Source organism: Triturus cristatus, chromosome 4_1, assembly GCF_964204655.1.
Source record: "Triturus cristatus chromosome 4_1, aTriCri1.1, whole genome shotgun sequence".
Taxonomy (NCBI): Eukaryota; Metazoa; Chordata; class Amphibia; order Caudata; family Salamandridae; genus Triturus; species Triturus cristatus.
In genome coordinates this window covers 1,162,921,393-1,162,934,467 of record NC_140585.1, presented here as the reverse complement: position 1 = coordinate 1,162,934,467, position 13,075 = coordinate 1,162,921,393, and the positions used below count along the sequence as shown (strand labels likewise).

General features: G+C 48.1%; 1 pseudogene across 1 annotated transcript; it reads left to right on the top strand.

Annotated features, from left to right (window-relative positions):
• The first annotated feature begins 427 nt into the window (after window positions 1–427).
• LOC146856257 (uncharacterized) lies at window positions 428–10,934 on the top strand (annotated as a pseudogene). The gene is made up of 3 exons (XR_014981453.1): window positions 428–652; window positions 8,422–8,818; window positions 9,172–10,934. The product of XR_014981453.1 is annotated as an uncharacterized LOC146856257 (transcript).
• Window positions 10,935–13,075: the final 2,141 nt, after the last annotated feature.

Sequence of the window (13,075 nt, the reverse complement as noted above, 5' to 3'; positions counted from 1 at the left end):
AAAGAGCACAGATAGTGGGAAGATTCCGGCATGGCTCATGCCGACTGTGGAACTTACCCCAAGCAGAGTTAAAGTCGAGGATGAACAAGACACGGCCAACTATGCTCCTAAGTCAGAGAGCAGAGTTTTGGACAAGCCTCCGGGACCAGAGATTTCCCGTACCACCTCAAACCTCCATCTGGAAGCAACAGAAGTTCCAAGACAGTATGTGTTGGACGTTATCTTTAAAAGACTCTGTAAAGATAGGGTGACAAACCGTCCGTAGCAACCGTTGCTCCAATCTTTGCTGTGGAGAAAAAACAAAGCGATCTAGGATTGGCTTGAAAGGCATCAGCCAATCCTAGAGCTCGCTGGTACACTGCAGAAGTGCTCTCATTCAGGAACAATTGGCCAATGAGAACAGCTTTCAGCCTCGGCACTTCTGGACTTGCAGAGCACGTTTTGAGTCTTTTATTTTTCTTCTTTACATTATTCGGGACCGGAGTCGGCCCCCTGACCTGTAGACTCCTGTGTGCGTGTAGGCCTGGCGTTGGCCCAATTGTGTGCCGCTACTGCCAGTCTGCCAGAGAAGGAAGACCCGGAATAGAATCACCAGTCTACTGCGGACCCGCCGTTACCCTGCAAACACCTTCTCATTCCGATTCGGTGATCGGTAGGTGTTCAGTTGCTCCAGAAGCACGATGCGCGTTTATTTTCAGTTTATGTTCACTATGTTGCCTCACTTTCTCCGGTTTCCAGGGACTTTACAAATCAACATGGAAATGGCAAAATCACAGAAAAAATGCATTATGTAATCAAATTAAAAAAAAAAACAAGGTTTGCAATAGGGAACTGCAGCTGGTCTTCTGTTGTCATGTGACCGAACCCAGTAGAGCTCTGATGTTTCTGCTGTCACGAAAGATCAAAATCCAGAATGCAGTTCGATTGTTACGAATACATTCACCCGTGCAGTCTACTCAGTTTTCTAGCAGGATGACCTTTTATTTGGTGAAATAGCAAACCAGCTTGTATGGTGGACTGTGACTTGAACTGGACCTCAGTGTTCTTGTGCCAGAGAAAGGAATGGACTTCCGAGACGCGGGGATGTTGGCCTGGATTGTGGGTTGGTCTGTGAGCTAGGGTGTGAAGCCGACAGTTGTGAGAAAAGAGCAAGAGATGATTATCAGGGAGGCTGTGAAGCATGAGGGGCTTTGAATGTGTGCCCCTTTAATGTCATCTGGAATCACTCGAGTGAATCACAAGGGTCTGGTGCCCGTGCACATCGCACATCACTCACTGCATCTCGGTCTTGCCTTTCACGGTAGGAATAGCTCATGCAGTGTTGTTTACCCCCAGGTCACTTATGTCCTCGTCCCATTCATAACGAAGTGGAGATGACCATCTCCAGACAGAAAAAAACAAAAGGAATGCTGGGACCCTAATACTGTCCGTCCCACTGGGAGTACATCAACAGTACTCACCCAGCATCCCGCCTGTTGTGTTTTTTCTGTCTGTCGACAGGACGATGGTGTGCTGGTGCTGCTCCTGCTGGGCTGGAGTGGCGGTGCTTCCCCCGCACCCTCCCCCCTCCCCTCCCCCCTCCTCACCCGGCTGCCTGGCAGTGCGGGCGTGGGGTTTTCCGTGGGCTTTCTCCTGGCTTGCTGGGTGTCTGTCCCTGTTGGAGCCAGTATCCTGCTTGACCTCCCGGTCCTTTGCGGCTGGGGCTTGGTCTCCCGGGTTTCTTCCGGGTCGCATGCTCCTCTTCTTGGATGTGCTGCGCTTGCTGTGTTCCTGCCGGTCTCCTGGTGTCCTGGCCGTTGGGGTGGGGGGCCTTGTTCCTAGGGTTGCCCCCCCCTCCGGGTGAGTCCCGCTTGCCGGATTTTTGTATTTCATTGCATTCTGGTGTGGGGTACCGAGCGCTGGAGTGGCGCGTTCGTTTCCTTCCTTTCTCCCACAGGGTGGCTGCCTGTTCCTTTGTTCCTGGTGGCGGTGGGGGCCTTGTGCTGTAGCCCCCGCTCCGGATGTTTTTCGCCGGCGCGCCAGGTGCGCGTTCTGCCTCGCGGGTGGCCTGCTGCGGTCTCCGTGCCCCGCGCTACTCCCGGCGTCTGCTGCCCTGGTCGAGTGCGCCTTGGTTTGGGGGCTGTGATTCCGGTGTGTAGTAAACTATGGATTACGGAGATTTACAGGTAAGTTTGCATATAAATTAATAAAACTAATTTCGTTGCATGCACTGCATCCCCAAATGCGATGCAGTGCACGCAACGAAATTCGTTTTTATTAATTTATATGTTAACTTACCTGTAATCCTCTGTAATCCATAGTTTACTACCCCCCACCCTGCCTCTCCCCACGTCACCGCCCTGCAGTTACTCCTACTACCGACCGCCCCTCAGCACAATGCAAACATGCACATACATGACACTGTTCAGGGATCCATCATCTACAGCTGACATTAAATGACCATTCATCATGGCCTCCCCATTAAAGCAGTGCACTTTGTGATCTGCATGGTACATGTTCTTTTCAGAAGGCACATTAACCCTCTGTGCTACCTTTCCAGGAGTCAACCCTTCCACTAGACAAAACTCGGATCTCTCTCTAGGAAGAACATTAATCACCGAAATTATCATGACATTTTTATTGTTTCTGAAAATTGCTGGAGGCCAGAAAGAAGGCAGCAAGTTTTTTTAAAACCATAATATACTTGCAAACACTACGCACCCACCCGAAATAGGTACCCAGTGCAGTCATACAGTTCGCACCGCCCTAACCTGCTCAAGGTTCATGTGACCACAGTGACAGTCACAGTGACTGGATCACTGTTGCTCTAGGGTGTGCTGCTTCGTAGGCCTGCCTGCAAGATTGGAGATGAACTTCAGTATGGATTGTGGTGGACAGGCCTTCAAGGTTAACTCACAATTGACACCACTAGTGTACACCTGCTTGTGCTAAGACATCAAGCCTTATAAGGTCTAGTGGGGCCTTCTAAGGTCTAGCATGGGAATATGCTCCCTCAGTAGAGTGGTCTGGTGGACTCGTCATGAAGGCTGAACCCAGTTCCCCAGTTCCAAATTCGACAGCTCTGGCCATAGTGCCACATCCTCTCCCCCACTGAACACCATACTGCCCCACTGAGAGAAACTCTCACTGCCTTCAGCTACAACCTAATTGTGCCCGCTATAAACACTTGGATGTGGCTCAATTCAAATTATGCACTTGATAAGAGTAATATGCTGCCTAAAAAAAAAAAGTAAAAGCAAACACTCATAGGGAATGCAAGATTAAGTAAAGCATGTGAAATGTAAGCGGAAACAACATGGTTAACTTAACGATCTCTCACTCACTATTCAGAAATCAGCGAGTGGTTTTACCTGAAAAGTTAAGGACATGACTACAGGGCCCTGAAGGGAACCGTTTCAATGTCCATTGCTTATATCCTTAATAAACGTAAGCAGTATGGTTTAAAAAGACCACATCCATAAACAGAGCCATGGTACCCATTTTGTTTTCCAATCCACCCATCAATCAGGCATTACAGTACCTCCAGGAATGGTGCACTTCCCCACGTGGGGACAACAATGCTGTTCAAAGAAAGACGAGAAAACAAAAGTAGCGCTTCACTGCAAGGTCTGATAAGTGAGGCTGATGTGCTTGAATGTGAATAAAACCAATCTGGCCACTTTGCAACCACTCTGTCTTGCTTTATTTAGATATGTATTTATTTTTAATATTTAAAACCTTCTATTTCTCTCCACCCCGCAGCAATTTGGAATAGAAAAATGTCAGAAAAAGGGCATTTCACAGAGAAGCAACTAAATGAAAGAAGGAAAGCGGTTGTGAACCGTTTCTTCAAGTTACGGTTTTCAGTAAGTGAGGAGCAAGACAGAAAGAGAGGGAATAATAGGAAGAGAGGGGGGGCAGCTGCCAGTACAAAAAAGAAGAGGACATTGCCCGAGTCCTATTCCTTCTCTGCCCGTCCCCGAAAGGAAGCCAAGCCTTATCTGATGCCTTTGTCCGCCCCCACAATATTGCCGCCTGGGGCGTACCACCCCCACCGCCCCCCCCCCTAGCTACGCCACTGGCTCTGGTGCGTTGCTTCCTGGGGGTTCTGGTCTCGTCTGGTTCCTGTGGTGGGTGCCTGGATGGGTGTCTGCTGGGGCTTTTCGGCTCCTGCGGGGTCTTGTGTGACTGTTGGTCGCTTTTTGGGCTCTGTGTACTTGCCTGGGCTCTCTTTTTGTGTCCTGGCGGGGCGCTGTGCGGTCGTGGCCGCGTCCTGGTGGGTCCTTCGGGGCGTTCTCCTGCCAGCGGTTCTCTTCCCGGGCTTGTTTCGCCTGTGTGGTGGCCTGTGTGGGGTCCTGTGGCTCCGGGTCTGCCGGCTTCCGGCTGGTTCGGGTTGGCCCCGGGCTGTGCCTCCTTGGCTTTCCGGCTGAGCTGTTGCTTTTCGGCCTGCTCTGGGGTGTGTTTTGCTGGGTGTTCCTGGTTGTATCCTGGTTCTGGTGTCCTGGCTCGCTTCTGCCTCCCTTGCTTCCCCGGGCTTTGTTCCCGGTGTGTGTCTGTTTGGGTGCCCCGCCCCTCTCTGGTTGGGGTGCGGTTCTGTGGTGCTCTTGCCTCTGTAGGGTCCTCCCTCCTGGCTGTGGGTTGTCTGGGGTTATCCTGCTGCTTGGCCCTCTGCCTTCTCTGCTTCCTCCTTGGCCTTCTGTGTGTTCCGGCGGTGGTGTGCTGGGGGTTCCCTGTTCCTCCCTGCGTGGGCTCCTTCCGGGGTTTGGTTGGGCCTGCGGCTCCTCCTGCGTCGTCGGGTTGCTTGACTCTGGTCCTGGCTTCCTGGTTCCTTTGGCGTTTGTTGCCCTGCTTTGTGCTGTTTTCTTGGCTCCTCTCTGGCGTTGCTGTGGTCGGGCCTGGTGGCCTTTTGGTCTGGGTGCTGTGCTTCCTGGGACCGTTTCTTTTTTCGGCTGTTCCTGCCCTTGCTGCTTGCTTGGCCTGGGTTGGGGTTTCTGTGCGGTCCTCTGCCGTGTTGGTGCCTCTTTTTTCTGCCCTCTATGGTTCGGTGGGTTCCTGCCTGGTTGTTTCCTGGTTGGGGGGCTGCTGGGTGTTCCCGGTTGCTCTGGGCTCTCGTCCTGCCTTGTTTTCCCTCCCTTTTTGGGTTGGGGGTTTTCTGGGGGTTGTGGCCGCTGGCTCTGTCCCCGCCCTTGTTGGGTTTGTTCGTTGTTGGTTTCCGGTCATGTTGGCCGGCTTTCGGCTGGTTCTTTCTGGGGGGTGTCTCTGTCCTGTGGTCTTTGGGTTGGTCTCCTCTGCCCTTGCCTGGGTTTGGTGGCCTTCCTGGTTTGGTTTGCGGCCTCTTACCCTGTGGTTTTTTTTGGCCTCCTGGGGTTTCGGGTCTCTGTCTCCTCCCCTGTCCTTGTCGGTTTCGTTGGGGGTCTTGCTCCTGTTCAACCCCATGGCTCTTGCTGCGGCTCCTCCCTCTGGGCTTGGTGCTTGTTGGTTGTGGTTTGGTGGCCCTGGGAGTGCTGGTTTTACTTCCTGGTTCCTGGGCCTCCTCTGCGGGGTTTGGTTGGCTTTCTGCTCTGGGCTCTCTGGGGCCGGGTCGTTCAGTTTGATGGGGTGGGCCGGTTTCTGGCCTGTGCTTTCCTCCTTCCTTGTTGGTCTGTGTGCTTTTGCCTGCACTCCGTTGGCCAGTCTTGGCTTTTTTCTTTGGCCTTCTTTGAGGCGTTTCCTGTTTGCTCTGTTCTGTGTGACTGCCGGGTCCTGTGGGCCCTCCTTGTGGTTCTGGGCTGGGCGGCCTTGTCCGGTGGGTTCCTTGGCCGTGTCCTTTGGGTCTTGGTCCTGGTTGCCCTGTCTCCGGTTTCTCTGGTTGGCGGCCTCCTTGCTGGGGCCATGGCCTTCTGTTTTTTTCTTGGTTGTCTCCCGTCCTTGTTTGGTCCCTGCTGTCCTATTCTGGGTTGCGGGCCGGTTGCTTCCTGCGGTTCCCCTTTCCCTCCTTCTCGGTGCTCCCTTGGGTTGCTGCTTTTGTTGTGGTTTCCTGGGTGTACTTGTGGGTGTGGAAGGCCGGTTTTCTGCTTTGGTATTCTCCACTTTGTTATGAATGGGACGGGGACATAAGGGACCTGGGGGTAATGCTCTATTACTTACCGGTAATCTTCATTACTCCGGGTCCCGTTGTCCTTGTCCCATTCATACTTCCCTCCTGCCCGGGCGGCCGACCTTCCTGTCTGGGCTTGGTTGTACAGGCGGAATGCTGTGTGAGTACTGCTTATGTACTCCCAGTGGGAGGGGCAGTATTAGGGTCCCAGCATTCCTTTTGTTTTTTTCTGTCGGGAGATGGTCATCTCCACTTTGTTATGAATGGGACGTGGACAACGGGACCCGGAGTAATGAAGATTACCGGTAAGTAATAGAGCATTTCTGTTTCTCCTGCGGTGATCGGGTTTAGTCGAGATATATGCATTTTAAACCGTTGAGGGTCTGAGACTGCACGCTCGCAACCACCATGGTGCCCACCCCATGCGACCTCATGTTGGCGCAATGGGTTCCAAGCGCGGCGAGCGATGCATTAGTGATGCATTTTTAAAGATGAATGGTGTCCGCACGGCTCCCAGACTCTTAGTTTTCGTTAGCACTATCAGCTTGGCCCAGATGGATGTTGATTCAGTGATACTAGCGGAACAACATCATTCGTCTCATTGTTCATTTCCCATCTGCAAAATGCCAGAACCACCATCTTACAATTGTTAACCAAGATTTTATATGCTACCGTGGCTGCATCACATTTGTCTGTCACTGCAACTCCGACCGTGTCTGTTAGGGGTAGTAAGCGCTATATAAATGCAAATACAATACAATAAAATGTTACGCGTGCCACACATCCTGTGCTATTGTGTAATAAGTGGAATGCAGGCAGCAAAACAAAAACAGCCCTTCGGCATGCGCAAAGCCCCAATTCAAATGATGTAAAACCTAGTTCTCATTATTACAACTGTAAACAAAATACTTTCTACTACAAAATGCAGTTATGAATAAGTACTCGTGCAGGCCCCCCTTCCTCTATTTCTATGGTAAGAACGTGGTAGGCTTTCAGGCACAACGCTACTCCTTGCATACAGTTTGTGTGCCAAGTCTTTATATTCTTAGTACTACTCGTCTCACAAAAAAATGCACATCCTCTTAGATGGTCGGTGCATGTCCTCTGAGAGTAAGACAGGCTGGCAGAAAATTCATTAACTCTCTGGCACTCAGCTCAGGGGCAGCAGATGAGGTGGCCACCAATCACAGGCTCGGAGGGCTGTGATCGCTATTGATGGAGGTCTTTACTGGGTTGCAGGCTCTTTTCCGGGTAATTCAGTGGGGGAGGGGGGGGGGGGCAGAGTTCATGAGTCCACCACAGGCATCCGTGCAATTTTGATGCCTCTCACGCTCGATACTGGGGTCCGGCTGTGCAGGTCTGGTATATCAAGGCAGCAATGCAGTGTACTCTAGTCATACTTTTGATGTGCAATGTAAGGGTGCTTCTAGGCACAAATAATTTCACCTAATGGCGATGCAGTCTGTTCCGGCACACTTCTGGCCAGTAGCACAAACATGTTGTGTTTAAGGTTGCAATAGCACAGTCTGTTCAGGCACGTGCTAGCTGCGTGAGAGACCATGCTCCACTCCAGGGTTATCGACTATGGCAGATGAGTTTCTGGGAGAGTAACCCTTGTTTCCAGGGTCAGCTACTTCTACTTTACTCCTGTGGGGTTGGCTCAATCCTGCCCACTTTTTCCTCAGTCAGGTGAGCTTCTGGATGGGGAGAGAACTCTTCCTCCATATCAGATTACAGGTGATGTCCCCCTCACCTCTGGGAATGTGGCTGTCAGCAGACACCTACTCTAGTTGAACAGCAGAGCTCTGGGTAGTCTCTGGAACACCTCCTTCCTTGCTCTTAGAGAACTTGGAACTGCAAGTGATCAACTGCTCCCATTTTAATACAGCTACTTCAGGCAGGGGTATTTTTGTGGGGGGTGGCGAGTGTTATGAAAAGTGCAGTAGTACTTTGACCTCAGGCACTCAGCAGTGCAGAAAGGGCTGCTGGCCCCAAAACAGCCAGGCCCTATTATATACTAGGGACTTATAGGTAGGTTCAATACCCCAACCCTACAATATACTAGGGATTTATAGGGTAGGTCATGCCAAATGTAAGTGCACCCTTTTATATAGTTTACCTAATGCAGGCCCTATTATATACTAATGCATGTGTGTTTTCACTTGAGCTTTCAACTTAACACCGGGCCTGGTTAGAAGGAGCCTTTAAGACTTATTGGGCTTCATAGAAGTCCTTCTATTCCACTTTGGCCAGGATTGGTGAGGGGGCAGTCCTATGTGTGAGAGGAAAGTAAGCGCCTGATAGGTTTTATTTTCTTCATTAAATACAGTATGAATATACAAGCAAGTGTGTTGGGTATTTTACAGAGTACTTTATGGGAAAAAACGCATTGTCGGATTATGAGTCAGTCGAAGGTGCTGCAGAGGAATTCTTTACATCGGATAGCGAGCAATATTCGGATGCAACATCTACATTGCAGGCAAACTCCATGCAAGAGCCACCCAAGAAACAAGCAAAAATGCGCTTTGTGAAGTACAGACCAGAATGGAACTTTCACACCGCAACATCCGCAAGGTGTCAGAAGATTTGTACAAGGCCTGGTGCAACCACTGCAATAAAGACTTTACCATTGCCCATGGAGGAGAGCGTGATATCAAAACCCATGAGGCAGGAGCACAGCATAGGAAAAATGCCTCAGGCAGGGCGAAGATGGCCACCATTTCATCTTACCTGCAACCAAGCTTCCAGCCAGAAGTATCCATAGTAAGTCATTGCTTGCTTCATCATAATGTGACTGACATAGGTTTTATGTATTTCTTGTTCAATCTTCTTGCTTTGTCACACTCTTAAGACTCACAAACTGAATAGGCGAGCCATCTAACAATTTTCTGTTACTTTCTTTAAATGTGCAGCAGTGTTTACCAAGTCAGGTTGCCCTTCCCGCGCTTTTCTCACTCTGTTTATATTAAGAGCACATCATAATTGCTTTTGGGTTACCAGCTGACACTTTAGTTTACATTTGCAGTTCTAAGCGCCATTGTGGCCACTGTTTTCTTCACCAATGGAAATTTTCTTTGCTTACTTCTACCTTTGTGTATTCTTTTTTTACATTTTAGGTCACAGCTGCAGAGGTGACTCAGGTGTACCATGCTGTGAAGTATCATATCTCCTACCGCTCCCTGGATTGTGGCATCAAGCTAAGCAAAGTAATGTATCCCGACTCATCCATTGCGATGAAAGCATCCTGTGGCCGCACAAAGGCATCAAGCATCACTGTGAATGTGCTTGAACCTCTATCGTTGCAGCAAGCACAAGAAGACGTAAAAGATGGATATTTTTCCATTTGCAGTGATGCCTCAAATAAAGGTAAACTCTACCCACTTTTGTTCCGGCACTTTAATTTCACCTCAAGTGAAATTAAAGTGCCGCAACGAGGTTGCAGCAGAGACTGCTACAGCTATTGCACAGCATATCACAACAACATTAAATAACCATGGTTTGAAAATGGAGCGCGTCGCGGCATACTATGGGGACAACGCAAGTGTCAACTATGGACGACATAATTCTGTGTTCCAGCTCTTGAAGGGAGCAAATGGAGACATTCTGCCTGCAAAGTGTTGTGCCCATATCCTGCATAACTGTGCTAAACATGCCATTGATGGACTTTCAATGGATGTAGAATCCTTTGTTCTAAAAGTCTACAGCCATTTCTCTTCTTCCGCAAAGCGGACAGCTGAGTTGAAAGAGTTTTTCGCTTTTGTGGACCTAGAGTGGCAGCCTTTATTTCGGCATGACCCAACACGGTCGCTCACGTTGTTCCCAGCCATTGCGCGACTGTTGAAGTGCTTGGCAGCACTAAAACTTATTTCCTTTGCCGTGGGCCAGAAAAAACACCCAGAGCAATATGGGATTTTCTAGGACTTGAAAGTGGGGAAGGCCACTAGGTCACAAGGCGAGATTTACCTTTTTTTTGTGCATGACATTTTGGTCATTTTTAACACGTGTATCCTGCAGCTGGAGAAGGATGTGCTAAGCGCCCCAGAGGTACCAGGCATCTACAGAATATTAAGGAACAACCTAAAGAAAAGAGTGGAGAATCTGTTCTTTGGTTTTCAAGTACATAGCTATTTAGTGTCCCATGACTCGGAGGTGAGCGCAAGCATGAAAAGCAAATTTTTTTTTTTTAAATTTATGGAGCGCTCCTTAAAAAAACATGGTTTGATTTTTCAGAGAACCAATATTTGTCAGCAATAGAACCATGCTGCTTAAGAGAAACTCTCGCTTTTCAGCAGCTCTGCGAAGCTGCTGATGCAGTTAACTTGACCCGGCATTTGGAACTGCAACATTTATTTAATGAGTACAGTGTAATTGTTCCCGCTGTGCAAGCTGTGGCAGGCACAGACTTGCCATGTGCGCAGAAATGGCTGAATGCTTGGTCAAACTTGAAGTAACGTCCATTCACGGCAATGTTTAGCACGGGAGACGAAACGTTTAAAACCGATTACTTTAAATGAGTGCTTGAAAGGGGAAGATAGAAGGGCAGGTACTCTGCACCAGAGTTCCTGCTTGTTTCTGAGAAGTGCCGGCACTCTCCCTCTCAAAATAAAAAAAGTGCCGGTACTCCGTTCCGGACAGTACCGGCCCATTTAAAGCACTGCTTTTAACTGATATCGATGCACTTATGTTCCCTTGAATGTTTACCGCTTCCTGTTTCTGTATTATTATGATGAATTTATTTGACCTTTTCCCTGCGTGAGCACTGGATTTTAAGGTAACCAGCCATTCGATACATTTTGGACATACTTTTTTTTTTTTTTTACCCCTATGTATTCCTTCCATGCCAGTTTAAATAGTCCTCTATAAATCTTTAAACACAATGTACACCCCCAGTGTTGTATTGTAATTATTTTACCTCTTCCTTTGTGATGTACTGAAATTCATGGTGTCTACCCGTCCATTTCTTCCATGGACCGCTGGTAAATTCAGCCTAACGTCAGAATTCCGAAATAGAGCTAGCAACGGATGGCATTTAATCTTAATTTCAGTAATTCCCTGTTGCGTGACAGCCAATCCCCTGCCTGGACATATTCTACGGGCTGTCTGTGCTTGAGTTGACCACGCATGATGTAAAATAACCTAGGATTGGAGCATGGGTGGAGCTATAACTACTCCTGGTGCGAATCACTGAATTCAACGTGCTCATTGGCTGTGTAGTTCACAAATGGCTCAAATTTAGCAACACACAATGTGAAGCGGGCAGGAGGAGTTGGTTGGAGTGTGATCTCAGGCGAGTCGTCCATGGACTGGGCAGTGAAATCTGGCCGTAGCTTGGCTGGGTTCTGCTGCTGCCGCCATTAGGTCTACAGAGTCGTCTGCTGCGGTGAGACCAGTGGTCGAAGTGCATTAAAAAAAAGAAGTGTGCTGCTGTACAAAATGTGGGTGGGGTCAAAGGCGTGGCTAGAAAACAAAATAGTCTTAACTTTTTTCGGTCTTTCACCTTCAGGTATGTACATAAAAAATAACACTTTTAAAATGTAAAATACATGGAAGTCAAGTTAATTAGTGCGAAATGATCTGTAGTACTTTATGAAACCTCTATTAGTTAATGTGCTACAGAGGTCTGTGTCTGTAACCAGAGAGCCAGGAACTGAATTCTGATTGGAGCAGTGGAAGAATAGTTAGGAGCGTATGTTATGCCACTTTAAAAAACACACTCAATAGATTAGCTGGTAAGTTCTTTCCAGTATCGCTCAAAAAGAACAAACCTGTCTCATCAGGAAGTGTCAAGTAAATCTATTAGTTAAAGCCAATACCAGTTTTTTATTGACCCATTGTGCACATTTACATTTCTTGCAGGCACCCTGGCAAGAAGAACTGTTTACCTGTCTGTTCGCCTTCAGTTTTGCAGCACAGGAGATTCCCTGCATTACATTTCAGCTCTCAGAATTAACTCGGTACTTTAAACAGGCAGGTACCGTCCCATACTGAGCAACTGCACTCCTTTAATTTGAAATGGGGAGTACCTGCACTTTTCAGCACTGCTGCAATACAATTAATGCATGAGTACCAGCATTTCTCAGGGGTAAATAGGTACTCTAAATACGGAGTATCTGCTACGGTGACCAACTGGCATGGGTGCAATTCAGGACGGTGAGTGTAAAAATTCAGAACATAGGGTCAAAATTCAGGATAGTAGGTCAAAATCCAGTACAAAACTTTTGGACAAAAGGTAAGTTTTACGGGAACATCAGAGGAGGTCGCACAGTAGTATATAACTAAGTAAATAGACAATCGCATAACTACAAGTCAAAATGAGTTTATATTAGATTGAGACATTTGCGCACTTTGCGTTTTTCGGAATGCGCGTTGCTTTGAGCAACTGTGCAGGTCTTTTTGTGGTATTTCATATGCTCATAATCTATTTATATCGTTACTGCACTGGGTTGTCCAGTCTATTTTGTTTACAGTTAATGGTCCTCTGCAGGCATGTTTGGTGGGAGAAGTGGTCAGAAGATCTACTCTGATAGAGTTTGTTACTAGCATCTCATATCTGAGTGCCATTGTGTGATGTAAATCGGCACGCATAGGATGTAGCTAATTGGGACCTACATTGCTGGACTACAGTGCAATCCTCCGAGTGGCCACCTTTATGTGTCCGATCGCTTCAGGTATTCCATTTCTGTTCAGCAGGTGATGACTGGTATTGGGGCTGGTACAGTACTGAATGATTAGATAAGACCCATAGTGGACAGATCTTGTGTGAGGGTAAGAGCATTCAGCAGGAAAAGGGAGTTATTGGACAGACTGCATGAGCTATAATTGTGGGTTAGAGCGGATAGATAGGAGTTGACATTACTATATAATGCCCTGGCTAGCCATTTATCAGCCCTCCTTATTTTACCTGTATATTGGAAAGCGCAAACTGATTGGACTGTTTAATTTCTGTGAGCTGTAAACTCAGATTCTCATTGATGCACAGAAGTATGCTACAGACTAGAAACTTTATACGCTGTTGAGGGG